Source organism: Strix uralensis, chromosome 2 (assembly GCF_047716275.1).
Source record: "Strix uralensis isolate ZFMK-TIS-50842 chromosome 2, bStrUra1, whole genome shotgun sequence".
NCBI classification, from domain to species: Eukaryota; Metazoa; Chordata; class Aves; order Strigiformes; family Strigidae; genus Strix; species Strix uralensis.
In genome coordinates this window covers 119688517-119715541 of record NC_133973.1, presented here as the reverse complement: position 1 = coordinate 119715541, position 27025 = coordinate 119688517, and the positions used below count along the sequence as shown (strand labels likewise).

At 42.5% G+C, this 27025-nt stretch overlaps 1 long non-coding RNA gene across 2 annotated transcripts in view; it reads right to left on the bottom strand.

The window, feature by feature from the left end:
- Window positions 1-26427, bottom strand: part of LOC141940255 (uncharacterized) — a 39337-nt gene extending 12910 nt beyond the window's left edge. For both annotated transcript variants that reach the window (XR_012627935.1, XR_012627936.1), the window contains exons 1-2: window positions 26319-26427; window positions 12628-12746 (exon numbers count right to left, since the gene is read on the bottom strand). This is a non-coding gene — a long non-coding RNA (uncharacterized LOC141940255). The remainder of the gene's footprint in view (window positions 1-12627; window positions 12747-26318) is intronic.
- Between the last annotated feature and the right edge of the window lie 598 nt (window positions 26428-27025).

The following is a 27025-nucleotide window of genomic DNA, read 5'->3' as shown; positions in this document are numbered from 1 at the left end:
GTCTGGGGCCTCTGAAAATCACCATTCACTCTGGCAAAATTTAACAGCTAAATTCTCCAAAAGCTCCAGGTTTGCTGTAACCGTTGGGCTGCCAAGGTTAAGCAGGACATCCTCTGCGATCACCCCACCGCCCACCACAGGCCAATCTGACACGGGTGTCGCTCAAAAAAAGGGGGGTAAAAGAGACCATTTCTATCACAGCTGAAGTGCAACCCAGGTGCCCAGCTCCCCTCACTATGTCAAACATGGGGTGAGGTCCCAGTGTCAAACCTGGGGTGAAACCTGGGGCTTTTCTTCTAGCAGCTGAACTTCTCCTGCGGGAAATTCCTCCCTCCTACCTCTAAGACACATGGATTCACCTGTCTGGTAAACTGTGCCAAGCAGTGCGCCACAGGAGGGAATTTCTTCTCCTCATGGTTTTGTGAAAATATGCAAAATGAAGCAGGAGTTAGAATCATAGCATCAAAAATTCCATTTTATTGACCTTCTTTTTATTTAATGTAAGTAAATACCGTATCATAATGTACAGGCAGAGATGGGTGTAGATTGCTCAAATAACTTTTATTCTGATGTTTCCTAATTTCTCAGTATTTAACCTTGCAGTCTGAAGTCCTTCTTAACATCGCTCCTGGTACCTGATTCTTTAAGGGACATGATCGTGATAACAGCATAAGTGTCCATAGTTATGGGAGCATTTTAATCCTGGGCTCTCTTTCTGCATGCATTAGAGCATGTAAAAATGGAGAGCACGTCTACTGTAAGACTTCTTCTGGCAATCCCCATCTGTCACACAGTCACTGAAGAAAGAGAAATATTTGAGGCCCATCCACAGTGCAGAATATTTGAGAGGCAACATCTGAGAGCCCAGGGGAAAATTGGACACATAACCAACTGAAGGCAAGAGAGCAATATCCTGTTTTGTCTCTCCATCCCTCTAGCCCGTATGTATCCTGTAGCAGAAATCTTTGCGTTTCCCCTATGCATCACAAGGATAAACACATAGCCTACTGCTGGATTTCCCTGTGATGTTACTCAGCAATAACAGTGAAAACAGTGCACTAGTAAACCTGAAGCAAAAGTGCAACTGTGTGAGCAGCTGATGGTTTGATTTAGTAAATGAACTGGTCGGAAAAAAGTCCTGTAAAAACGAACATGCCTTTTAAAAAAAATCAGTACAAATCCATTTGATTTGAATAAGATATTTTGTTTGACCTGAAACAAGTTGCTTCATTTTGGTTTGGGTCATTTTTAATGAATGTAGAGATGCAGACCCTGTAGGATAATGAGGAGATGTAGGGGGCTGGGTGCAGCATTAGCCTCAAATTCAAACCTCATCCCTAGCGCTGCATTCAGAGTGGGGTCTGGCTTACTGCCTGCCACTTTCTCTGGGGAGTTTAAGAAATTCTGCAAGGGGGTTTTCTCTTTCTGCACTTGAAAGTCTTCCACTTTGTGTATAAAATACTCAAGTATTTGTTGGATTTGCCAAGTGAGTATTCTGAACATGAGGCTGTCTCTCACACAGTGGATATTTAATAGACTGATACAATGATGACTAAACTCTCAGAATAGCATAGCTTTGTCCAGTAGCCAAGGACTAAAATATTTTTTTGAAATGTTGGTATCGGTTGAAACCCTTCAGTCATATCTAGCTAAAGGCTAATGAGCAGTCTCTCCTGGGTGGTTTGTACATAGAGGCTGGATGTTCTTTCAAGACCTACATTAGTTGAACCTACTCCTGGAGAGAATTTAGCAGCATTTGTCTAGGCATTCCCACAGACCAGGGTAAGGCAGTCCAAAGGCCCTAAATCCCTCTTGCTGACAACAAATAAAACTGAAATAACACGAGTGAATCAGATACAAAGGCTACATGCAAAGTCAAAACAGAGTATGGGATACCTGTCCCAAGAGGCAGGCCCTCTAGGCCAATTCTCAGGTCCCCAAAGAGTCTATACACTGCAGTGAAGCCTTTTGACCTCTGGGCATGAGTCCCACCTGGCTGAAGGTATGACATCCACTGTAGTCACCTGGACGTTACTGCTCAGAGTAAGGAGGGAGGACATGGCTTATGTTTGTACCTAGGACACTGACATCCTCATTTCAGTGTACTGACATGGAACGGGTTAGGCTAGCATGCAAGTTGTCATGCCAGAGGGCTGGACACGGGGAGTGCGTACCATTTCCACCAGAGAGGCTGGAAACACCAGCAAAACAGCAGGGTAGAGAGTATGAAGCAGCTAACTTCAGGTGCAAAGCTAAATCCAACAGGGGCAATGACTTATAGATATGAGAGAGTTATGCTGTCAGTGACAGATATTTTGGTCGGTGTACTTCAGCATCACAAGGTTCCCTGTCAGGCACAGTCCTTCACCAGGACTGAGAGAACTCCATCATATAATAATATGGCCATGCTTGTGTTGCTGCCTCACTTTCAATAACCAAACCATCTCAATCATCATTAGCTGAGGTGGCTCAACACAGCATTTTGCAGCTCTCTGGAGAGGTACCTCAAATTCCACTTAAGTCCAACTGTGTATACCTGACTGCTGTATTATTGAGTTAACCTTATATCTTTAGGCAGCCTTTAGACACTAAGGCAGCCAGGCAGTAATGATTTCATAAGCTTTTTAATATATTAATAAAAATGCCTCCAAAGACTGCATATGCTTGTTATTTTGCTGAGACTAAACTAAATTTTCAGTTCCAGAGTAAGGGATTTGTTTAAACTAAAGAGCTCTGGTCTTTCCGGTTTGTGATTGTTTTCTTCTAAGATACAAGCCAAGTGAGTATTAAATGAGCCCAGTGTGGGGAGAAGAGGAAAAAGCAAAAATATAATTTATTTACATAGTAAATGCTCCACACAAGGTTCATAAAAACAAAGCATATTATGAAAAGTGAATTAAAACCCAATTGCTTCCAGGTTCAGGGAGTCTGACGAGCTAATTAAGCAATGTTTTCTCAAATCCAACCCCTGAAGTCTCCAGAGAAGGTGTGTAGGTGAGGGACATACTTTCAGACCACCTGATCACTATTTCATTCCCCTTCACAGCACCTTGCTGCAGCCTGAGTGGCACAAGAGCCGTAACAGCCACCTTCACCAAACCTCTTTGAGACCTTCCCAGGAAAGGTAAGCCACCTTGCAATGGTCTGGTGTGTCTTGCAGTGATCCATCACTTGGTGTGTGCCATCACTGCCCACAGGATGAGGCCAGAGCTGCTCAGCTTTGTGTCATAGGTTTTCTCTATCAGACAGACAATGGCACTTCCTCTTCACCTCCTGGGTTAGAGGCTTGTAGCAGAAGGAGTATGTGTTTTGACATTCCTGGTGACTGGGATGTGCATTAGCATTCCAAGAGTGAAGTCAGATAACCAGAGACTGTTTACAGCATTACGGCAACGCAAGCAGTTATCTGCAGCAGATTAAATCCTGTCAGTGTCCTCCGTACAAACTGTAAGTTTCTGCTGAATAATATTTGGTGTGTCCTTACTAAAAATATTGTTTAAAAATCCTGACTTTCAACAGTGCCTACCACAGAACAAACTGGGACAATTCCCAGGCAAACTTGATTCCAGGGCTTCAGAAGAGCCAAGTTTTGGATGCCATGTTACCTTATCTGATACTGTCCCTATCTGTACCCAATGCTGTAAATTTCTAATAATGTGTGTATATCTAGCATCATGTTTTTCCTAATCCACATGTCAGATCCTGAGTTACTTAGATTTCTTTGCTTAGGTCTTGTACTTTATCAGTTCCAAGCACATGGCAAGCAAAGCCCAGAGCTTATAAAAACAGTACCTTCTGATTAGTCCTCTTCCATTGTTTTTTCCAAGTATTTTATTATAAAATCTTTCCTTTTTGGTGGATCAAACAACTTAAATCCTAACTTCATAATTTCTTCAAAATATAGGTCTGATTTCATCCATGAGCCCCTTGCATGAAGGGATACACTGTATTTCATTATTTTGGCCAAATTCACACATAATTTCCAAACCCTGTTACAAAAAATAAATTGCATAAATTAATTGAAGTAGGTCCTGCTATGGGATGACTTCAGAGGGAGGGAAAATTTCAGAATTTCAGGATTTGGTCCATTTTTAAGTGATCTTTGGCAATACTTCAGGAAACAATTATCAATACATTGCAGTAGGTTCTGTGTGTCACAGAAATGTAATTTTGAGGCTTTCAATGAACAAACCAGAAATCTGATCATTATACATAATGCAGATCTAGCTTTAGCCTGAAAACACTGGAAGGCCATGGTTTCCTTGTATATATAATGCATCCAGCAGTCAGAGGGGAGTTTGTGAACTGAGAGCATCCTATGTTCTTCTGAATTAAAAACAACCTCACTGGATCTATCACAATCAGAAATGTTTATAAAGGTCAAGAGACTCTGACTTTTGTCTCTGTGCCTTCCTTAGGCTACTGTCAAGGCTAGTACAATCATTGTTGAAAAGCTCTGTAATTCTTATTCATACTGTAAAAGCAAGAAACATTCCTTAAATGGTAGGGGCAATGTAACAGTAATTTTCAAACTTCACATAACACATAGTAACATATTGGTATTTTTATGAATCATGGGCCAAGTATGCTTCCAAACAGAGAAAGATTTTATATTCCGATGGGTACACTATTCATTCTGCAGTGTGTCGAAAGTAATTGCTCTCTAAGCTCCAAAGCACTCTCAAACCAAATGCAAAATGGAATCTCAGAAATTATTGTGAAATTAACTGTTTCAAGAAAAATTAGTCTCCAGCTACCCAAGCTCTTCAGATTGCAAATCCAGCCTCATTCTAATACAATTAAATTGATTTCCTTTCATACGGACTTCTAGGGAAGGAGTTGGTATGTCAGTGGTTGGACATACTCATTTCAATAAATGTAAATATGAAAAGAATTTTTATGTAAAGCTTTTGTTGGCTTGTTGTACTGGTGGATTAAAAACTGGCAGTTGAATCAGTTTCCTCTTTCGGAAACTGAGCTATTTTCTCAATGTAGATGTGATTTTACGGTCCTGTAAGACGCTAGAAAATAAAAAGAACCATTACATCCTTTTCTATCATAACATGGAACTCCCAGCAGAAAATAATCTCTCCTGCCTATACTCTGGTATTAGGAAAAATAGGAAGATAATTTAGGCTGAGTTCAGATATAAAAATAATCTTCTAAAGCTGCAAATCTTCTCCTAAACACCTCTGGTTTTATGCATTCTCAGTGTTGTCCCAGAAACCCCACCAAACAGCTTTTGTAATTTCTGCTCTTGGACTGAAAATAGAGCAGAAAAAAAAATCTGTTCTCCTAATTCTCTACTGAAACTCCTTACACAAGACTTATCTTCATCTCTGGCTTTGTAATATGCCACAGAAAAAAACATTTGGGCTTTCTTGTATCTATTCCAACACCACCCAGGAAATTAAAAGAAATGTAGAAATTAAAACCCACCCCCTCATTTTGCAAAGATAACTCAGTTGCCCTAAGAGTTTTTTAAGATAATCTGGATCTGTTCCTACTTATTTCCCAAATGCAATATCTAGGAGATGTACATTTAAAAAGCTAGGAGGCCTTGCACCTACATAATGTAGTATACACGTAGCATACACAACAGTGCCTATGTGTATACCTTCTAAAAGGAGATGAGTGGCTCAGAGGAAGAGGGGAGAGCAATGGATGTTATCTTGATTTCAGCAATACATTCGATGCTATATCCCATAACATCCTTGTAGACAAACTGATGAATTATGGACAACACAAGTGGACTGTGAAGTGGATTGAAAACTGGCTGGACTACTGGACTCTAAGGGTTATGATCAGAAGCATGAAGTCCAGCTGGAAGCCAGTAACTATCTGTGCACCCCAGGGATTGATAGAGGGGCCAACATTGTTTAACAGCTTCATTAATGACCTGGATGACAGCACAGAGTGCACTCTCAGCAAGTATAGAGATACAAAATTGGGAGGAGTGGTTGATGCACAAGATGATTGTGTTGCCATTTAGAGTGACCTTGACAGGTTCAAGAAATGGGCAAGTGGGAATCTTGTGAAGTTCAACAAAGGGAGAGGCAAAGAAGAGGTGAAGTCCTACGCCTGGAGAGGAATAACTCCAGGCAACAGTACTGACTGGGCGTCTGCTGACTGGAAAGCAACTTGGCAGAGAAGGACCTTGGGGTCTTGGTGAACAAGGACCTGGCAGACAAGTTGTCCACTTTTTTGTGGATGACTAGGGACTGTTCAGCCTGGAGAAGAGAATGCTCAGGGAAAACTTATCAGTGTGTATCCAACGGGAGCATGTAAAGAAGATGGAGCCAGTGTCTTCTCAGTAGTTCCCAGTGAGAGGACAGGAGGCAATAGGCCCAAACTGAAATACAGGACATTCTGTTTAAATATAAGAAAACACTTTTTTACTGTGAAGATGGTCAAACAATGGCATAGGTTGCCCAGGGAGGTTGTGGAGTCTCAACCCTGAAGATATTCAAAACCCAACTGGATATGGTCCCAGAGATCCTGCTTGGAGCAGGGGGTTGGACTAGGTGATTTCCCGAGGTGCCTTCCAGGCTTCGATATCCTGTGATTCACCTGTGTGTTGATTTCCTCCCACAGAGAACAATCCTGTTACTCCAGGCAGTATTCTCAGGCACGAGTTAGCATGTAGACATTTTGGACAAACAGAAATGCAAAGTTCTGAACAAAAATACAAAGCAAGTCTATTGACAGTGTAGATGTACCATAATTTAAATCCATATAAAACATAGATGGGACACAGTCCAACAAAGCCCAACACAGTGACCTCTGCACTGGAGGTGTCCACGCAGATGAACTTCACCAGCACTGACTATAATCTGAGACCAGACTCCTCACATAAGTAGCTGCTTAGGCAGCTCCCAGAACAGCTTTCAGGCTCTGCATGCAGTTTGTACCCACAGATAAGCTCTGAACTCCAGGAGGCAGCAAGGACCCTAAACCTTAACTTGCTCGCCCAGGAAATCACCATAGGGCAGAGGATTGAACATTACTGTACTCAATATTTTGACAGCAACACAGCACCCCTTGTTGAATTCCATTCTTTCTAGTAAGAACTGTGCCTTTAATTAATGTCTAAAATTAATTATACAAGAGAAAGTGAGGGGGAAAATTAATTTGATTCAATGTTTGTTTCAGTCTTGAACAGAATCTGCATGACAGCACTCCACTCCAGAGCTGTAGCATTTTGTCACACATTTTAAAACACCAAGATTTTGTGAAAAACTAAGTAAAAATCAACTGTACTCTTTCTTTTTCCCCTTCAGGTAACTACTGGTTATACAGTTACTAAGTGTTAGACATCTGCCCTGTATTTCTCAGTAGACAGAAATTCTCTTCTCAACTGTTAAATAAAACTGATTTTCAGATGGCAGAAAAGCGTCTTTGGGGTATCTGAGAGATAAGAAAGTACTGAAAGAGAACACTTGGCCTCATTGAATTTCATGAGGTTTACATGGGCCTACGTCTCAAGTCTGTCAAGGTCCCACTGGGTGGCATATCCCTTCCCTCCAGTCTATCAACTGCACCACTCAGCTTGGTGTCATCTGCAGACCTGCTGAGAGTGCACTCAACCCCACTGCCTATGTTGTTGATGAAGATATTAAACAGTACCGGTCCCAGTATGGAACCTTGAGGGATACCACTTGTTACCGGTGTCCACTTGGCCCATCTTTGGATGTAGCCATCCAGTCAATTCCTTATCCATCTAACAGTCCATCTGTCAAACCTGTATCTCTCCAACTTAGCAGCAAAAATGTTGTGGGGAACTCTCTCAAAGGCCTTATAGAAGTTCAGGTGGAGGATATCCATAGCTCTTCCCTTGTCCACTGATGCAGTTGCTCCATCGTAGAAGGCCACTTGATTAGTCAGGTGACTAATCTTTTTACTAAGAGTGATTTTCCTAGTAGCAGACAAGAAGGTATTGCTTGCTTCCAGAATACAGCAGTTCTGGAATTCAGTATCTACATCTTATTTCTGATCTGAAGAATGTCCTCAAACCCCCTTTTCCCGTTTAAGTTATGCAGTAACTGGCATCTAAGAAAATCAAGTATGCCTTGGACCACACAAGAGATGCTCATCTAGAAAGTCCCCTTCTTAGGAAGGGTGTCACTGTGTCTAGAAGGTAGACAAATTTACTCTTGTGATAAGGGTGAATATTTCAAGTTAAATTTTCACTTACAGACTGACCTAATTTTTAAGCCGCAAAAAGGCTACTCCAGCATCACAACATGCTGAATCTCCTTCAATTAAATCAATTACTGAAGCATATGGGGTGTCCAATCTTGCAAATGTTAGATCCTAGTGACTTAAATCCAACAAGAATGATAAATCAACAAGGCTGTACTAAGGCTGTAAAGACAACAAAACCATCACTCTGAAAAAGGCTGAGCAAAATGCAAAATTTTCCGAACTGTCATGATCTTTAAAATATCTCCATTCTGTAACACTCTTGCTTGGCTTTGCATTTTTGGGGAGAGTCAGCATGAAATCACATTTCATACTGAGACTAGCAAGCGACAGTCCCTCCCATATTCCTGTCAGCAAGGAATAAATTGGATTAGTCTCAGTCAACGTATGGTGTTCTGAAGATGTAAACTTATGCCAATAAGAAGTAATATAACTCTCCAATTTAAACAAAGTAATGCACAAAGGGAGCCAGCAAGAGTCATACCAAACTTGAGTTAGTCATAATAGGCAGCTGCAGAACACGGGATGCCAGCAGATTTACCCAACCCCTGGTGACCGTTAAAAGTGTTACAAATAAGAAGGGCAGACTTGTTTTGCTGAACCTATAAATGACACATAATATCATGTGCTAGGTCTTGGAAGGAAGATACTGGGGAAGAAAACACAATTTCAAGTCATCACTTTGAATCTGATCTGTAGTGACAGCAACTTGCTATGATGCAATGACCAGGCAGTAACACATGAGAAATTGTGTCGCAGCTTCACTTTGTTTTTCAGCTGCAGCAGGCATGCAGCAGAGAAACGACCATCCTGTTTACTTGCAGGAGTTATTGTGAGCTGGGAAAAGAGGTGGAAACTGGAAAACTGACCCATGCTCTCACCTTTCACAGAGGTCAAAATCGGGTTACACTGGACAAGGAGGGGAAGAATAAAATAATCTACTGCTGCTCACAGTGGACTAAGGATCCTGTTTTTTAAGTTCCAAATCCAGCACCAAATACACAATTCTTCCAGCCATCCCTAATGAGGAGTAAGGTTAAAATAGATGCTACTGAGGTCAACAGAGTTTCTCCAGATTCACAACAGCATAACAGACGGTACTGACGTGCAACTACTTGTGTGTTACATTACAGAGATTTTTTTTTAATCTTGCTACCTACTGCGGTGTCTGTTGCAAAAAGCCAGGTTTTTCACCCCTTTATGGGTGAGCTTTATGGCAAATAGACTCTGAAAAGACCGAATAATCTGTGGGAGCAGTCTTGGAGGATACAACAGCTGGAGGTGTTATCTGCTGCTGACTGTGGACCACATGCTGAGCAGAGTCTATGTACACAATCACAATTCCTTCCTCACATTAATAGCTGAGAAGAAATTGAGTTATATGGAAATTAATCAAACCTTCATAAATCTGCATGAAATCGGCAATATTCATGTGCCTAGATTCAAGGGGAATTATTTTGTATAAAGGCAAAAAAATATCTGACAGGGCATAAATGTGCAGAACGTGGTATTTTGATCTCATTCTCACTTGTTGCAACAAACTTTTTGATGGCAGAGTGTTCTGTAATGATAATGCAGGGAGATCTAACATTTGAGTTTGGTCAGCATTACCTATTAAGAAGCTTTCAAGACTATTAGAGTGATAGCGCTGTGTCTGTGTAAACCAGCACGACAGCTATTACAATCTCTGGAATAGCTTGTACCCAGCCTTTTACACTAGAGCAATTTCCTGCGAGGCAGAGAAAATGCTGCCCAGGACATGAACAGCATCCTTAGACCTTGCGAACATAAAGCTCCACAGAATAAGCTGCTGAATAAAAGAGCCTCTGTTTTTGTTTAACAAACATTAAGCTGGAAAATACATTTAGTGCGACAGCAATATCACCAGGTAGGAGGCTGTGTCTACATCACAACAGTAAATACCCCAGGCTTTTCTAGCCTTTCTTCTCCATCTGTCCTAGTGTTCCTCTGAACAGTGCATACTCTGAAATAAGAAGCTTATAGTAAAATGGATGCGGATTAATGGTCTCCACATATCTCTGTTAGATGTTGCAATGCACTTTTCTTTAGCAAACCTGCTCTTTGTCAGCCAGCATCTTCCCCTGACAGCCTAATGGTATTTTAAAACACTGGGTGACACTCTGCTAGGGGTGGTAAACAATAGCCCAAATCAATATGAGCACCTGATAATTGTTAATATATAGTGTCAAGTTAAAACAACTACCATCCATTTATGTATATGATAGAGAGGGAATAACAGAGCCAAAGGAGAGAAGGATGTATCACAAGTGGTGTTCCCCAGGGCTCAGTATTGGGGCTAGTTCTGTTTGGTATCTTTATCAATGATCTGGATGAGGGGATCGAGTGCACCCTCAGTAAGTCTGCAGATGACACCATGTTGGGCAGGAGTCTTGATCTGCTTGAGGGTAGAAAGGTTTAACAGAGGGATCTGGACAGGCTGGATTGATGAGCCAAGGCCAATTGTATGAGGTACAACAAGGCTCAGTGCTGGGTCCTGCATTTGCATCACAACAACCCCATGCAATGCTACAGGCTTGGGGAAGAGTGGCCAGAAAGGTGTCTGGCAGAAACAGTCTTGGGGGCATTGACTGACAGCCAGCTAAATGTGAGCCAGCAGTGTGCCCAGGTGGTCAAGAAGGGCACTAACACCCTGGCTTGTATCAGAAATAGTGTGGCCACCAGGACTAGGGAAGGGATCACCCCCCTGTACTCGGCACCGGTGAGGCTGCACCTCAAACACTGTGTTCAGTTTTGGGCTCCTCACAACAAAAAAGACATTGAGGTGCTGGGGTGTGTCCAAAGAAGGGCAGTGAAGCTGGTGAAGGGTCTTGAGCACAAGTCTTATGAGGAGCAGCTGAGGGAACCGGGGTTATTTAGCCTGGAGAAAAGGAGGCTGAGGGGAGACCTTATCACTCTCTACAAATACCTGAAAGGAGGTTGTAATGAGGTGGGTGTCAGTCTCTTCTCCCAAGTAGCAAGAGATAGGGTGTGAGGAAAAGGCCTCAAGTTGTACCAGGGGAGGTTTAGATTGGATATTAGGAAAAATTTCTTCACTGAAAGGGTTGTCAAGCTTTGGAACAGCTTCCCAGGGAAGTGGTTGAGTCACCATCCCTGGAGGTATTTAAAAGATGTGTAGATGTGGTGCTTAGTGATGTGGTTTAATGGTGGACTTGGCAGTGCTAGGTTTACGATTGGACTCAGTGATCTTAAGGGTCTTTTCTAACCTAAAGGATTTTATGACTCTATGATTCTATGTTTGGAGAGAGGAGGGGGGGGGGGAGAGAGAAAGAAGAAAAACAATTATCTGTGGATTGCCAGAATAAAGAGCAAACAGCAGCAGCCATATTCCAGATGAGAACAAATGAAGTATTGACAGCAGTTAGTAGAGATCCATGGTACGTTTTTCACCTGTTGCTCTGAATAAAATCATACATCAAAGAAAGACTTTCCACTGCTGGCTGATGAAACCTGACAATGGAAATTTCAGTATACCAGTGCTGGCACAGCTATGTTTTGAACTCTTTGGGTAGGATTCAGCTCACAGACTAATATGGCTAAATTTAGACATCTACATGTGCACTAGGTATCTCTGCTCCCTTTGTTGTCAGTGGAGATATAATCAAGTCAGTCAAGGAGCCCAGAGAGAGATTCAGCTCACCATAAAATAGATAGGCACCTACATGGTTATCTGGACTCCGCTGACTGTATTGACCATGGGCTTGACTCTTGCCTACAGAAAAGCATCCTGAGTTGCTCTTAAGTATCCCACCTCCAGTAGCTATCCCAGAAGACAAATGTCTTTCACAGGTCCTCTGTAATATCTGCCCCCCCCATGCAACAATCTTGGATACCCTGAGGCACCTAAATCAGCAATAGGTACCCAAGTTTAATCAACTGAATTCCACGCTAGAGGTCCACTGCTGAGACTTAAGGGTCAGATCCAGAATCCTGTCGACAGAAAGGTAAATAGTGTTTTAAAAAATGTGAAAAACAAGTTTCTTCTTAACATTACTCTGCTGTTAGGTGTGCTCCAGCCCATGTTTCTACATACCTACCTTCATGTTTTTCAAGCATTCCACAGAGCTCTAATTGTAAGAGTCCCATTAAAAACAACTCCATATACATTAAAGTCTCACATATCACATACAGAAGAGGTTAATAATCAACAAGGCATTTTTATTTCTGCTTCATATATAGTTATATTTGTTCTGTAAATAGGAAAATGCAAATGTACTTTCATGCAAATGTAACCTTTCTACTTTTAAGAGCTGAATGAAAAAGGTGTCAGCATCAGCTGCTTTTATAATAAATTTTATGGTATCTAGAAGTTGTATAGATAGAAAGCTGAAGACTTTTGTTCTAAAATTACCAAGAAAAGCAAAAAAATACAAAATCTATTCCTACCTTTCATCATGCAAGTTCTCAGTATATGTTGCTAGGCTTCATAGCGGTGGTGTAGAAGCATTTTCAGGGAGCACACTTGTAAGTAGATCTGACAAAGATAGTGACATGTTTCTTCTGTTCTGCTCAGACAAGAAAAAGATTGATAATTAGCACCTTCTTAATGTCTTTTGGAAAGCCAACACTTAAACCATAACCTATATTCCATCAAAAATCTTCAGTTATTTTCAAAAATTTCTGGAACTGGTCCCAAGAATATAAATGTGCCAAAACTAATAGGTGGGATAGGCTGCTGAATTTAAATTCAGTGTGATTAAATCATTGCAATTTTTTATTGCAACTTTATAGTATTTTATTGCGCTTGACATACAATAGATCCTACTGTGAAAATCTTCCTGTCAGTCAGCAGGTAAGCAGAATCCCATGCATTTTCCACAGGTAAGAGAGCAGCTGTGGATAGTCTGGCTGTAGCCCAGCTGTGGGTGGAAGGTGAGGAGGAGAAGGAGGAGGGGTCTTTTAGCATCTGGTAAACTTGCAGAGTTAAGCGAGAAAAACTGAAAAAAAGAGAGAAATGCATAAGTGGAAGAAAATTAAAGGAAAGCTGCCTATGGGGAGATCAGATAATCATTTGAATTGTTAAGTCCTAGTTGTTTTTTATGTAGTGTTTACCTTATGGAAAATGTCTATGCAAATTCACTTCAAAGCTTTGGCTGACTTGGTGCCCCATTAGAGGGTACAAAAAGTGAAGAGGACTGAGAGAGAACCACAGTAATTCAATTTTAAGTCTACATTTGAGTGGCAGCAGAAATCCAGAATAATTCAGCAGAGCAACAGCTACAAGAACCTGCACAGAGGACAGAAGATCAGCAATATCTGATGAAACATCAGCTATATATGAAGTGCTTCATTGATTTTAAGGCCAGAAATAAAATTTACACCAGTCTGATTCAGAATTTCACCAAACAACTTCCACTGTGAACAATTATTTACAAAGGTACAGAATTCAATTTATGTGGCCATAGCAAGGCTATTTTGGGTCATCAAAATAGAGATAATGACTGAAGTTTTGTGTGCAAATTAAGTCATCTAGGATTACCTTGAACATAGAAAAGAATGGGCTGAAAATGCAGACCAGAGGTGATTGACAGAAAGCATGAATAAACATTAAAATAATTTAGCAACCTCTTAATCATAGATCTATTATAGCAGGGATAGTCACAAGGACAGAGTTGTTAGCATTTGTGCATTTATACTTTTAGTGCAAAATACCCTTTCGATGCAATACAGAAGTACATCATGAACAGCAAATTATTTTATTTACTAGGGAGCCTTAAAGAGACAATGCATTCTTTTTCAAATTGTATGCTTACATGGAAATTGCTCTACCAAAAAAGACCAGGTGTTCATCTGGTTCAGCTGCCTGCTTCTGGCATCAGAAGGAGTGAAAACATGCCACGTAATGCACCGGGACTTCTGTGCAAAGCTGTGTCACAGGGAGAAAATCTCAGCCCCAGCCTGAGCTGGCAAATGCATTTGGCCTTCAAGTAGGAGTCCAATTCATTTTCTCCAGCGCTCTTTATTCCACTTATCCTTACTTTTTATTTTGGAATCTTTTTTAATATCTTTTCTCATTTAATTTCTGTGCCAGTCCAGGGAGGGTTTAAGTTTGCCTGTGGGACACAGCAGGACAAAGAAGATGGATTTTAGACCAGAAACTACTGACCAGGACTGTGAACCCGTCATTTGTCACTGTGAACAATGTTTTGTTGGCATTTCACTGCCTGACTTGGAAGACCATCTCCCATCATGGGGTTACACAAACCCATCGCTATTAGGACAGTGTATGTGGACTCTTATTTCAGTTCTGCCTAAGGCTGGACCTTTTCAATGCTGTGTAGCACCTGTCTTTTTAACCCAGGTTGCTACTGTACATGTCAGCAAGATCCTCTAATATTTCATAAGGAGCTGCTCAAAACATTTCTGATTGCTTTTAGATTGTTTTCTGCTGAAAGCTGCACCTGGAAGTGGGACATTTCAATGAAATATGTCCATTTCCATTAAGTCTTTCAACAGAAAAATGGCTGCAGGTTTTCTTTAGACAAAGACAAATGCTCCACTGTGACTACTGTGACTTTTTTCTTCCAAGTGAGTTGTTTTGATGTATTTCAGTTTGATTGTTTACTGTAATAAACCAGTAAGCTAATAATGGGTTATACAGTACATAGCATTTAATGTTAAAAAAGCTGTAATGTGTTTAATATTGAATGGCAATATTAGAGGCAAACCAAAATGAATCAAAGTGATACTATTGAAGTAAAATATCTTAATAGTCCCTGAATGGAAATTTTGGCAAATTTTCATTTCAGGGGAAATGCTGAAGCCTTCTTCCTTGAAAAAAAACCTCGGGAAGAGTAGACCTGCACAGAACATGTACAGATATGAGATTATATTCTGTGTTACAGCAGCAAAAATAGTAATCACCAGTTCATCCTAGGATGTTGGAGAACTAGTTATGTGCTGGGCTGGGCTCTGTAGGAAACAAAACAAAACAAAGAGCCAAAGATATTAGAATCTATTAGTAGAAAAAAATACAATTGATGGAGAAAGGGTATACAAAAAATAATTAGACAGTCTCATCCAGCATGATGGGGGATTTGCCTTCACTCACCATCACCCTAACAGTTGTCATAGCTACTCTTCATAACACACTGGGTTTGCATCTTTTTTTGTACAAAAGTAGCAGTATTGATTTCCATTACATGTTAAGTTTTCAGGATAAAGAATTCAGAAGGAACTACATTTCTTCTCTAAAAACTATTTAACCTTTCTTTCCTCCATTCGCAATGCCTGGCCTGGCTTATGTGTCCTGCTATGTGACACAATGGCAATGTACAACTCCTGACCCCTCTTATCATGAGCCAAGACATTGCCCACCTCCAAGTATTACCTACAGAAAAAAGCAACATCTAGAATTTGTGTTAGAGAGTAAGAGCTAAATGGACCCAGGAATTAAAGGTCTTTCTCAGACAGACCTGTAGGACCTCTCTGGATGTTATGTTGAACTGCAGCCTGGTTTTGAGCCCAACTCAGAAATGCTTTCTGCCACTAATGTACAGCTACTTCTGCCATTAGCCCCATGATCACACTGACTTCCGACAGGAGCATTACTGGTCCTTCGCAGAAAACCAGACTGAAAAACAATGTGCTGGTCCTCCACGGCTCCTGTCCCACAGTTACCTGTTTGATACTTGCCATGTGTTTTAGCAACAGACTCCAAAAAAACTGAGAAGGTATATGTCACTCAAGACATAAGAAAAATGATCTTTTGTATCTGAATCAAATGCAGCAAAATATTACTGAGCTGTTCCTGAAAAGGAACTTCAAGCTCCCCCAGCTTTTCATACTTTATAAGAAAGTGTGTACATTCCTTGCACAGCAATAACCCTTGAAAGTCAAATCTCCTTCCTCAGGCTTCCTACAGATGGATATAGAAGCTGAGAATACAGGAGGGAAATTGTCCCCTCAGCAGGAAAATGCCCTGGTAGAAGGTGCATGATGCAGTTAATCAAGCACACGAGAACATCACCCTGGCCAGTGTGTCTCATAACAATCTGCAGAAGGACGAGGAGTTACAGGCGGCCACAGTCAGTGCAGGGGATGTGTTGAATAACATCAGAGTTTCATGATCACCCTATACTTGGGTCATGTCATGTGTCTGAGCTTCCCTAGTGTGGTTAGCAAATTTAGAAATACAGGATTAGCAAACTTTCATATAAAAGGTTTGATTTACCTCTCAGCAACTGTGGTGTTACCCAGGAATGAACCTCAGCATGTCACTGCAGCTCCTCAAGGAGAAGATGGGGTGGCAGAACAAAGACTTCCCCTACGTGTTTGGGTTTACTCAGTTTTGCTTCAAATACTCAACAATTTAATTGGATCAACCAAGGTCACCTTCCAGTTGGTAACTTGTCCTTTACGGGAAGATACCTGAAGTGCACATGGACTTCAGTCCCCTGATCTGCCCCACAAACCTCCTGAGTCTCAGTCAGACACACATGGCCATCCTGGACCAGGGCGAGCAGTCTTCACACAGTGCGTTCATGTCTCACAGGGGACAGACCATGGCTCTGTGTTCAGCAGTCACTCAAGACCAGCAAGTCTGACAGAGCATGATCACAGCTCCAGCTGGTCAGTCTCTGCTTCAACCTCCTGCTCACAGCAGGTCAGCTCTGAGGTCAGACCAGGCTGCTCAGGGCTTCAACCAATTGAGTCTTGAAATCATTCAAGGACAGAGACTGCACAACCTCTCTGGGCAACCTGTGCCTCTGAGTGACTGTTCTCATGGGTACACATGCTTCCACCCTGCACCATCTCCTCAGTGATCTCCCCATAAGCACTGGGGTCTTCTGTAATGTCCAAGCCATCCCTGCTCCAGACTGAACAAGCCCAGCTCCCCCAGCCTCTCCTCACAGGGCAAGTGCTCCAGCCCCACCATCTCAGGGGCCTCTCTTGAACAACAGCTGGTTTATCAGTGTCTGCACTGTATTGGGTGGGTCTAATAAATACCGAGTGGAGGACGATAATGACTCCCCTCGACCTCTGGCTCTGCCAGTGTTCATACAGTCCAGGCTGCCGTTTGCCAACACTGCTGCCAGGACTCATTGCTGACCCATGTTCCTCTCACTGCCCCCCAGGGTCTTCCAACAGAGCTGTTCCCCAGGCAGTCTGTCCCAGCCTGTGTTGCTGAACAGGGCTTTTCGATCCATGGGGCAGGACTTGGCACTAATTCTTGATGAATTTCATGAAGTTTCTGTTGGCCCATTCCTCCAGCCTGCCTAGGTCCCTCTGAGTTACACCCCTATCTGCCAGCGAATCAACAGGACCCCCAATTTTTTGTCATCTGCAAACTTGACAAAAATGCATACCATCAGCACCTGAAGTCCAAATTGATGGACTATACATCGCATTGCCCATTCACAACACAACAGTTAGGTCCACCTGGCTCTGATGAGAGCCTTCTCCAGGCTCAGCTCCTGCAGGGATGGCTACCTGCATTCTCAGGCTATGCATCCCATATGTTTTTGATTTGGGTGTCTGTTCTGTGTTCCATCCAAAATCCTCTTTTGCACTGGATTATGGCTGTACTCCCACATGTTTCTTTCATATCTGTTTTCTTCCCAATGTGTTTATTCTAATGTTCTCACCATGTGATATTTTCTGCCATATGTTGCGGTGAAGCGAAAGCTGTGCTTCCTCCATGTGGGTGCCAGTGGGTGCCAGAGGCACACTTCCACTACATGTTTGTGCTCGACGAGAAGATCACACACTAGATGTATCAGAGGCAGCTGCCCACAGGGACATAGGAAGCTCCAGAGATCCATACTGCTGGAAGTGCAATGCAAATTGAACCCCTCTCCAGGACCTCCCTCTCCGGCCAGACTGAGCATGGTAGCACCATGTGGAGTGTCTGTGGAGCCAGTAAACAGAGTCTCAATGGTACAAGTGGTGTGTGCTGGGACATGGGATCTTCCGGTCATTCCCAACAGGATTTCTTCCAGCCTCTGATTCGGAGTAGTGGAGTCATTTCAAGCACACACAGAGCACCAACTAAGCAAGAGGACTGCTCACAGGGTGAGGTTGCAGGGTAGGACTTGTTTCCTCCAACCTCAGCCGTATGAAAGGTAGGCCTCTAGTCTAAGCTGGTCATTAGGATACCACTATGATAATGGAGAGAGAAGACGAGAGAAGGAGCCTAAACTTACCCTTCTTCCTCTATTTCAGGATAAGATGGATCATTCCCTGGAAGTGCCTGTCTGTCTCCAGTGATTAGAGGAGACCAACCATGCTTAGATTCTCCTTCAAGTGGCTAAATTCGGATGAGAATACTCCTGGCATTCTTCAGCCTGCATAAGGGTAGTATATATTCAACAAATGAGATTTTTTACTCTGATTGCAAAAATCAGAGATCTGATGGGATCAAGGGAAACTCTTTGTCTCAACAGCACTGCTGTCTTTCATTCACCTCAATCCCCCTTAGTCCTCAAGCAGGCAATTTAGTTTGTAAACTTTTTGGAGCCAGGACCTGGCTCCTATCTGCTGGTAAAACAGCTGGCACCTGGTTAGTCCTGTACAAACAAGCAATAATAATGCTTTCTAGAAGCAGATGTTTGGAACCTGTTCTCAGATGAAAATGGCTCAGTCTAATTTAATGGTATACAAATAATGTGTTACATGCAATTATCTCTATATGAATGTTGGACTCATTAATTAAATGGGGACTTGGGGAATTTATTACAGACTATGTCAATCTGGCCTCACAGGTAGATGTTTTCCATACAAATGACTATGGGTGTCAGTCCTGGTCTTACTGACATCTGTTATGAAAATGTCACTAAATGCAGTAGGAAGCAGATTTGATTCTCTTCTCACAGGAATGACTGTGAATATTCCCTTCTCCTTTTAATATGAAAGTAACTACAGAAATATTAGGCCAGTGAGGAAGTCTCCAGATACTGATAATTTTCTTTGCAATTTTTAAAATCTTTACAGATCATGTATCAGTACTGAACGCTGTTGCTGTTTCTCTCACTTCACAGACAGCTTATACAGCTTCTGAGCTGCTACACTGATCATCAGTAGGTATGTCTCAGACAGCAGAAAGCAAAGATGTGAGATATGTAGCATTCATTCTGCTCATCCCATATTTCACCATGGATTTTAAAATGCTGACTAATATGTTAGCTGCTGAACTGGAAATTATTCTCCCTTTGGTCACCCATCTGGACCAAACAGATTTTTATTGTAATCAGACACTCTAGAGACAATGTTAGCATATTGTTTAACCTACCGGAATCTAGTAAAAAGGGATGAACTATGTGCTTTCAACATAACAGAAGATATCTGAGAAGATATTACATATTTATATACACACTCTAGAATATATAAATTACAGAAATTCAATATAACAGAATTTTCATTTCAGCTGAAAGCAACTCTTACACCTCCATTATCCCCAGCAGCCTTTTACAGCAGTAGATATCAGACCTGTGCATCCTTCATAACCCCAAGCCATGGTCTACCTTCTTTGCTAATTCATGGCCCAGGATATTATTGCACCCTTGTAAGTTAACTTAGCTTCTGGTTTTAAGGACCCAGACCTCACCTCACCAATCACCTCTGTTTATAACTGCATTGATTTCAGTGAAGTTATTACTGATTAACAGCAGTGTAAGTCAGACAGGAATCAGAGCTAGCTTCAATTTTCTGCTATGATTACCTACAGATTCAGAGCTACAAATAAAAAAATATGTGCAGAAACAGTGCTTCTGAAGTGACTTCAAATTCACAACTTCTGGTGAAGAAACCTGGATAATGTTTCTCTGGCCTGCCAGGTTACACATGCTTTGCTTAGGGGAGAGATTTGAATCCTAATTCTGGTTGTAACAAATTCTGGTCAAAAACTTGAGGGACAGGCTGCTACCAGAAAAAAAAAAAATGTTTTGAGGAAACCAAATTTGTTCATGTAATCTCACTCATTTAGAACTATATCCTGTGCTAGGATCAAATGTTTTCAATATAGAGGAAAATGGTCCAAGACATCAATACTGAAAACAGTTGCACCTCTTTATAGTACACAGTGCTTATCCTTTTTTCTCATTCAGAATATAGCAACGTTTCATTAAAACAAGAAGGGGAAACCATGTAATTTACAGACAAAAAATAGGATGTTTCACAGAATCACAGAATTGTCTAGGTTGAAAAAGACCTTGAAGATCATCCAGTCCAACCATTAACCTAACACTGACAGTTCCCAACTACACCATATCCCTCAGCGCTGTGTCGACCCGACTCTTAAACACCTCCAGGGATGGGGACTCCACCACCTCCCTGGGCAGCCCATTCCAACACCTAACAACCCGTTCTGTAAAGAAATGCTTCCTAATATCTAGGCTAAACCTTCCCTGGCGCAACTTGAGGCCATTACCTCTTGTCTTATTGCTTATTGGTTAAAGAGGCTCATCCCCAGCTCTCTGCAACCTCCTTTCAGGTAGTTGTAGAGGGCGATGAGGTCTCCCCTCAGCCTCCTCTTCTCCAGACTAAACAACCCCAGTTCCCTCAGCCGCTCCTCGTACGACATGTGCTCCAGACCCTGCACCAGCTTCCTTGCCCTTCTCTGGACACGCTCGAGTAATTCAATGTCCTTTTTGTAGTGAGGGGCCCAAAACTGAACACAGGAATCGAGGTGCGGCCTCACCAGTGCCGAGTACAGGGGTAAGATCACTTCCCTGTCCCTGCTGGCCACGCTATTTCTGATGCAAGCCAGGATACTATTGGCCTTCTTGGCCACCTGGGCACACTGCTGGCTCATATTCAGCTGGCTGTCAATCAACACCCCCAGGTCCCTCTCTGACTGGCAGCTCTCCAGCCACTCCTCCCCAAGCCTGTAGCGCTGCTGGGGGTTGTTGTGGCCCAAGTGCAGCACCCGGCATTTGGCCTTATTGAAACTCCTACAGTTGGCCTTAGCCCATCGCTCCAGCCTGTCCAGATCTCTCTGCAGAGCCTCCCTACCCTTGAGCAGATCAACACTCCCACCCAGCTTGGTGCCATCTGCAAACTTACTGAGGGTGCACTCGATCCCCTCGTCTAGATCATCAATAAAGATGTTAAACAGGAGTGGCCCCAAAACTGAACCCTGGGGGACACCACTCGTGACCGGCCACCAACTGGATTTAACTCCATTCACCACAACTCTTTGGGCCCGGCCATCCAGACAGTTTTTTTACCCAGCGAAGCATGTGACCATCCAAGCCACAAGCAGTCAGTTTCACCAGGAGAATGCTGTGGGAAATGGTGTCCAAGGCCTTACTAAAGTTGAGGTAGACAACATGCACAGCCTTTCCCTCATCCAATAAGCAGGTCGCCCTGTCATAGAAGGAGATCAGGTTTGTCAAGCAGGACCTGCCTTTCATAAACCCATGCTGACTGGGCCTGATCATCTGGTTGTCCCGCACGTGTTGTGTGATGGTACTCAGGATGAGCTGCTCCATCAGCTTCCCGGGCACTGAAGTCAAGCTGACAGGCCTGTAACTTCTCGGATCATCCTTCCTACCCTTCTTATATATGGGTGTCACATTGGCCAGTTTCCAATCTGTTGGGACCTCCCCGGTCAGCCAGGACTGCTGGTAAATGATGGAAAGCGGCTTGGCGAGCACCCCAGCCAGCTCCTTCAGCACCCTCGGGTGTATCCAATCCAGTCCCATAGATTTGTGTGTGTCTATGTGATGCAGTAGGTCACTGACTATCTCCTCCTGGAATGTTGGGGGGGTCATTCTCCCAGTCTCTGTCTTCTGACTGAGGAGGCTGGATTCCCTCAATACAGCTAGTCTTGCTATTGAAGATTGAGGCAAAGAAGGCATTAAGCACCTCAGCCTTTTCCTCATCACTTGTTACCACATTTCCTCCTGTGTCTAGCAGGGGATGGAGGCTCTCCCTGGTCTTTCTTTTGCTGCTCACATACTTATAGAAACATTTCTTGTTGTCCTTGATTGCTGAAGCCAGATTAATTTCCAGCTGGGCTTTAGACCTCCTGATTTCCGCCCTGCATAGCCTCACAGCACCTTTGTGAGTCGCTAGCCCCTTCTTCCAAAAGCTGTAAACTCTCCTCTTCTCCCTGAGTTGCAGCCAAAGCTCCCTGTTTAGCCTGGGTGGTCTTCTCTGTCGCCGGCTTCTCTTACAGCACCTGGGGACCGCCTGCTCCTGAGCCATTAAGACCTCCTTCTTAAAGAGTGCCCAGCCTTCCTGGACCCCTATACCTTTCAGGACCGTCTCCCAAGGGATCCTGTCAAGCAGGTGCCCAAACAAGACAAAATCAGCCCTTTGGAAGTCAAAGGGCTTGTTTCAAAACAATATAAAATGAATTTAATATTTTATTTTATGTTATGTATAATAAGGTATGTTCAGAATTTCTGCAGTTCCAAGCTCAGAGCAAAGACAAGTACTACAGTGAGGAAAAATCCCCACGGATGGGCATTCTGCATTTTGACCAGCTCTATTAATAGCCCTGAAGTTCTCAGTAAGCTTGCGCCATAGGTCATAAAGCTAGGATTATCACCATATGGATTTGGAAAGAAAAATGGAGCCTGAATATTAGCAAGTATTAACTAATTGGAAAGCTCATTACACTGGAATAGCATGTCAGAGAAACTTGTGGAAGATCTTTCTCTTGTAGCACTGAATATACGGTTGGACAAAAGCACTTAGAAAACTCTGCTACAGACAGGACAATCTGATAGATCAATTCATCACAGCAAAACATTTCCATTTCTACAATCTGTCCCTCCCAGTGAAAATTAGATGCTGAGTTTTATCAAGAAGACTGAATTTGATCTAACTGCTACAGAGCCTTTGGGAATTTCATAATTTCAGCTTTCAAAACTACTTAAGCTAATTCAAGAAATTTCCAAAACCTGAACATTGCCTTTCATCTTTCGGAGGAAACAATTCTGAGCACTGCAGGAGCAGTATTTTCAGCTCCAAGGTTTGAACTTACTGCAGCAATTGGAAATGAGCTGAATTGTGCTGCTTGACACTTTGCTCTCTGTAGCATGTTTCCACATACGCTCTTCCAGATACACAAAGTCTGTGCCAAATTCTCCAGTCCTACCATGCACTGCAAATGTAACACTTGTACCAAGAAGAACAGCATGGCTGCTGTTCTGGATTTGTGGTTTCTACTAACACTTATTTTAAGCAGTTGTTTACCTTCATTCAAGTAGCAAAGTTATTTGATACACATAAAGTATTTTCATGATGAAATATAAGGATGATTGTTCTTTTTTTTTGTTCCATCCAGTTCATATTTTTCCAGTTTCTGTGGTGAAAACTATGCAATATCAATAGTAAATTCCTTTTAAAGCTAAAACATATTCCACTCTCAATTTTCCAGAAACTCAGTATGATCATATTGTGCTGCAAGAAATGAAAACTTGACTTCCTGAAAACAAGAAAGCGTCAGAGGTCCCAAATCACTTAATTTTCTGTGATTGGTTAGAAGATTCCATTCCCTGCAAGCTATGATCTGGCTTTGTTACCTCCTTGTTGGACTGCAATATAATAGTAACAATATTAGCAATATTGATAATGAGGTGTGTTAAATAAAAAATACATTGGATGTGACTGTTTCAGGACTTGGCAGATTCCAGTTAGCACACAAGCTTCACATCTAAGATATCCTCAGCCATGATAGCTCTAAGAACCAAATCAAACTATCCTCACTGTCCCACACTGCCTCTCCTAGGCTCTCCCTGAGTAATGAATCTGAAATCAAGATCTCACGTAGGTCTCTAAGGCACACTGCAGCCTGCACCTCTTCTAGATGAAGTCTCCAGCTGACACTTCATGTCTGCAGCACAATAAAACTTACTAAGGTAAGACTAGAAACTTCTCTGGACAGGGAAAAAAAAAAAAAAACCAGACTTCCTTGGGAGACAGTACTAAACATTGAGGTGCACTTCCACTGAAACTAAAGACAGTGCCCAACCTCTCTGCCTGATACTCCCAGGGCAGAGCACATTTCTTTGACCCCATCTGCTCTAAGAAGAGCCACACTCATGCATATTGATGTATCTCTTTTAGACATTCAAAATTAAACCACTACCTGGAAGATTTTCTTCAATTGGAAAGGAACAGAAAAAGCATGTTACATATTAGTCATGTCAAAGAATTCACTGCTAGGAGGTGCTGTGCTGTTAAGAGATTAGCATAGCATATGCACATAACATAGCACAGCACAGCATAGCGCAGCATAGCAAAGAAGACAAGGCAAGGCAAGGCAACGTTTGGCTGATTTCAAGCTCAAATCAGTGTAATTATCCAGCTCAGATCCTCCCTACATATATCTACAATCTCCTTATTTTCACCTTTTATCTTAAATGATGATGCACTAGTTACAACAGGAGAGCTTCATTCCAAAAATGAATTCATTAAGGAAACAAATAATTGCTCTTCTTACTATGCCTTGCCTATGTCAGTGGCAATGGCATGAGTGTTAATGTTATATTTATGAAATACTGTCAAATTTTTAAAATCCAAGTACTGGTAAAATTCAAATACATCTGCATTAAGAATAGGTTACTTGTTTATGTAAAGAAAAGTTATTATCTGTCCAGCTGCATCAGCCTTGAATTCTAGGAAAATGAAGGCTTTCAGCTGAGACTGGTGACAAGTGGTATCCCTCAAAGATCGGTACTGGGACCAGTACTGTTTAATATCTTTGTTGGCAATATGGATAGTGGGATGGAGTGCAGCCTCAGCAAGTTTGCCAATGACACCAAGCTGTGTGGTTTGGTTGACATAATGGAGTGAGGGAAGGGATGCCACCTGGAGGGACCTGGACAGGCTGGAGAGGTGGGCTCAGGCCAACCTCATGAAGTTCAGCAAGGCCAAGTGTAAGGTCCTGCACCTGGGCCGGGGCAATCCCAAGCAGGGTAATGAGTTGATTGAGAAAAGCCCTGGGGAGAAGCACTTGGGTGTTGGTGGATGATAAGATCAACATGAGCCCACAATGTGCATTTGCAGCCCAAAAAGCCAACCAGATTCTGGGCTACATCAAAAGGAGTGTGGTCAGTAGGTCGAGGGAGGTGATTCTGCCCCTCCACTCTGCCCTTTTGAGACCCCACCTGGAGTACTGTGTCCAGCTCTGGAGCCCCCAACACAAGAAGGTTATAGAACTATTAGAACGAGTCCAGAGGAGGGCTACCAAGATGTTCAGAGGGCTGGAATACCTCTCCTATGAGGACAGGCTGAGAGAGTTGGGCTTGTTCAGCCTGGAAAAGAGAAAGCTCCGGGGAGACCTCATAGTAGCCTACGAGTACCTGAAGGGTGCCTACAAGAAGGCTGAGGAGGGACTTTTTACAAGGGACTGTAATGATAGGATGAGGGGTAATGGGTGGAAGCTGAGGGAGGGGAGGTTTAGACTAAATATAAGGAAGAAGTTTTTTACTGTGAGGGTGGTGAGGCACTGGAACAGGTTACCCAAGGAGGTTGTGGATGCTTCATCCCTGGAAGTGTTCAGAGCCAGGTTGGATGGAGCCTTGCGCAACTTGATTTAGTGGGAGGTGTCCCTGACTATAGCAGGGGGGTTGGAACTAGACAATCTTTGAGGTCCCTTCCAACCCAAACCATTCTATGATTCTATGATTCTATGATTCTATGAAGTATTACCACAGTTATAGCTGCACATATTACCTTTGTTAAATGTCATTTTGCACAGGCCAGGTTAGTTTTATACCAGCTGAGATATTTGCTTAAACAGCTATACTCTTACAGAAATCACAGTACTGAAAATTTCTCCATGTGTGGGCTGGTGTAAGAAGCCTGTTATCATAGACAGCTCAGTGGTGTTCCTGACATTTTTCAATAGCTACTAAGAATAGGACATCTAAAGCCTTTTCCTTCAGTTCCCTGTTTGGGAAGGCAGGGAGGTGATGACAACTATCTAGAAAGCCACAAGAAGTTGCTTTCAACTCTGTTTTAATTGGATTCCAAATCAGCACAGGCAACAGTAAAGGTAAGAAAAAGCCCTGTAATTATGGTAATGTGCAAGAAAATGTAAAAAGGTCTGATACAACTGCCAGATAAATAAAGACAGGCTGAAAGAGAGAGCGATGTGAGCAGGACACTGCGCTGAGACTCACAGATGTGGATTTCCTCTGGGACAGCTTGTGGGCTCAACAAAAGTCACTTCACTGCCCTGTGTCTTGGACCTCTTCTCTATAAATGGATTTAAATGGCCATCTCTGTAAAGCACTTTCAACCTAAGAAGAAACAAAATTGTATAAGAACTAGACATTAGCCAGTTATTACTCATCCACAGCAAATTTGTGATTCAATCTTCATGGGTTTCTTGAGACAATGAGTTGCTGCCAAACTGACCATGAAAGCAAGTAAAATATAACTTTCCTTTATCAACAAAATGGCCGGATTGGCCATGGGACTCTTCTCAGGAACACCACAATTACTAATTTCTGTGCATCAAGCTCTGTCATTCTCTACCAGTACAACTTAGTAGATACAAGCAAGCAGAGAGATGAAGGTTTTGCCCTCTTTGGCTCTTCCTGCACTGCACAGGGCCACATTTTCCTTCAGGGCATACAGAGCTGCTGAGTGCAACATTTACCTGCTGGGTCCAATTTTACAAGTTACATGCTCCCAGCTTAGATGTGTCAATTGCTTCAGCCCCTTCTTGTCCCCCCTCGACCCCATCTCTGCATCGCAGTGACACAATGTGGCTTCTCCCAGCTCCATTATGGGCCAGGCTCCTTGTACAAGGTAAGGAGAGGCAGGTATGGGGCTGATCATTGCAGCAAGGGCTCCAGCAAGAAAATTTGAATTACGGGGCAAG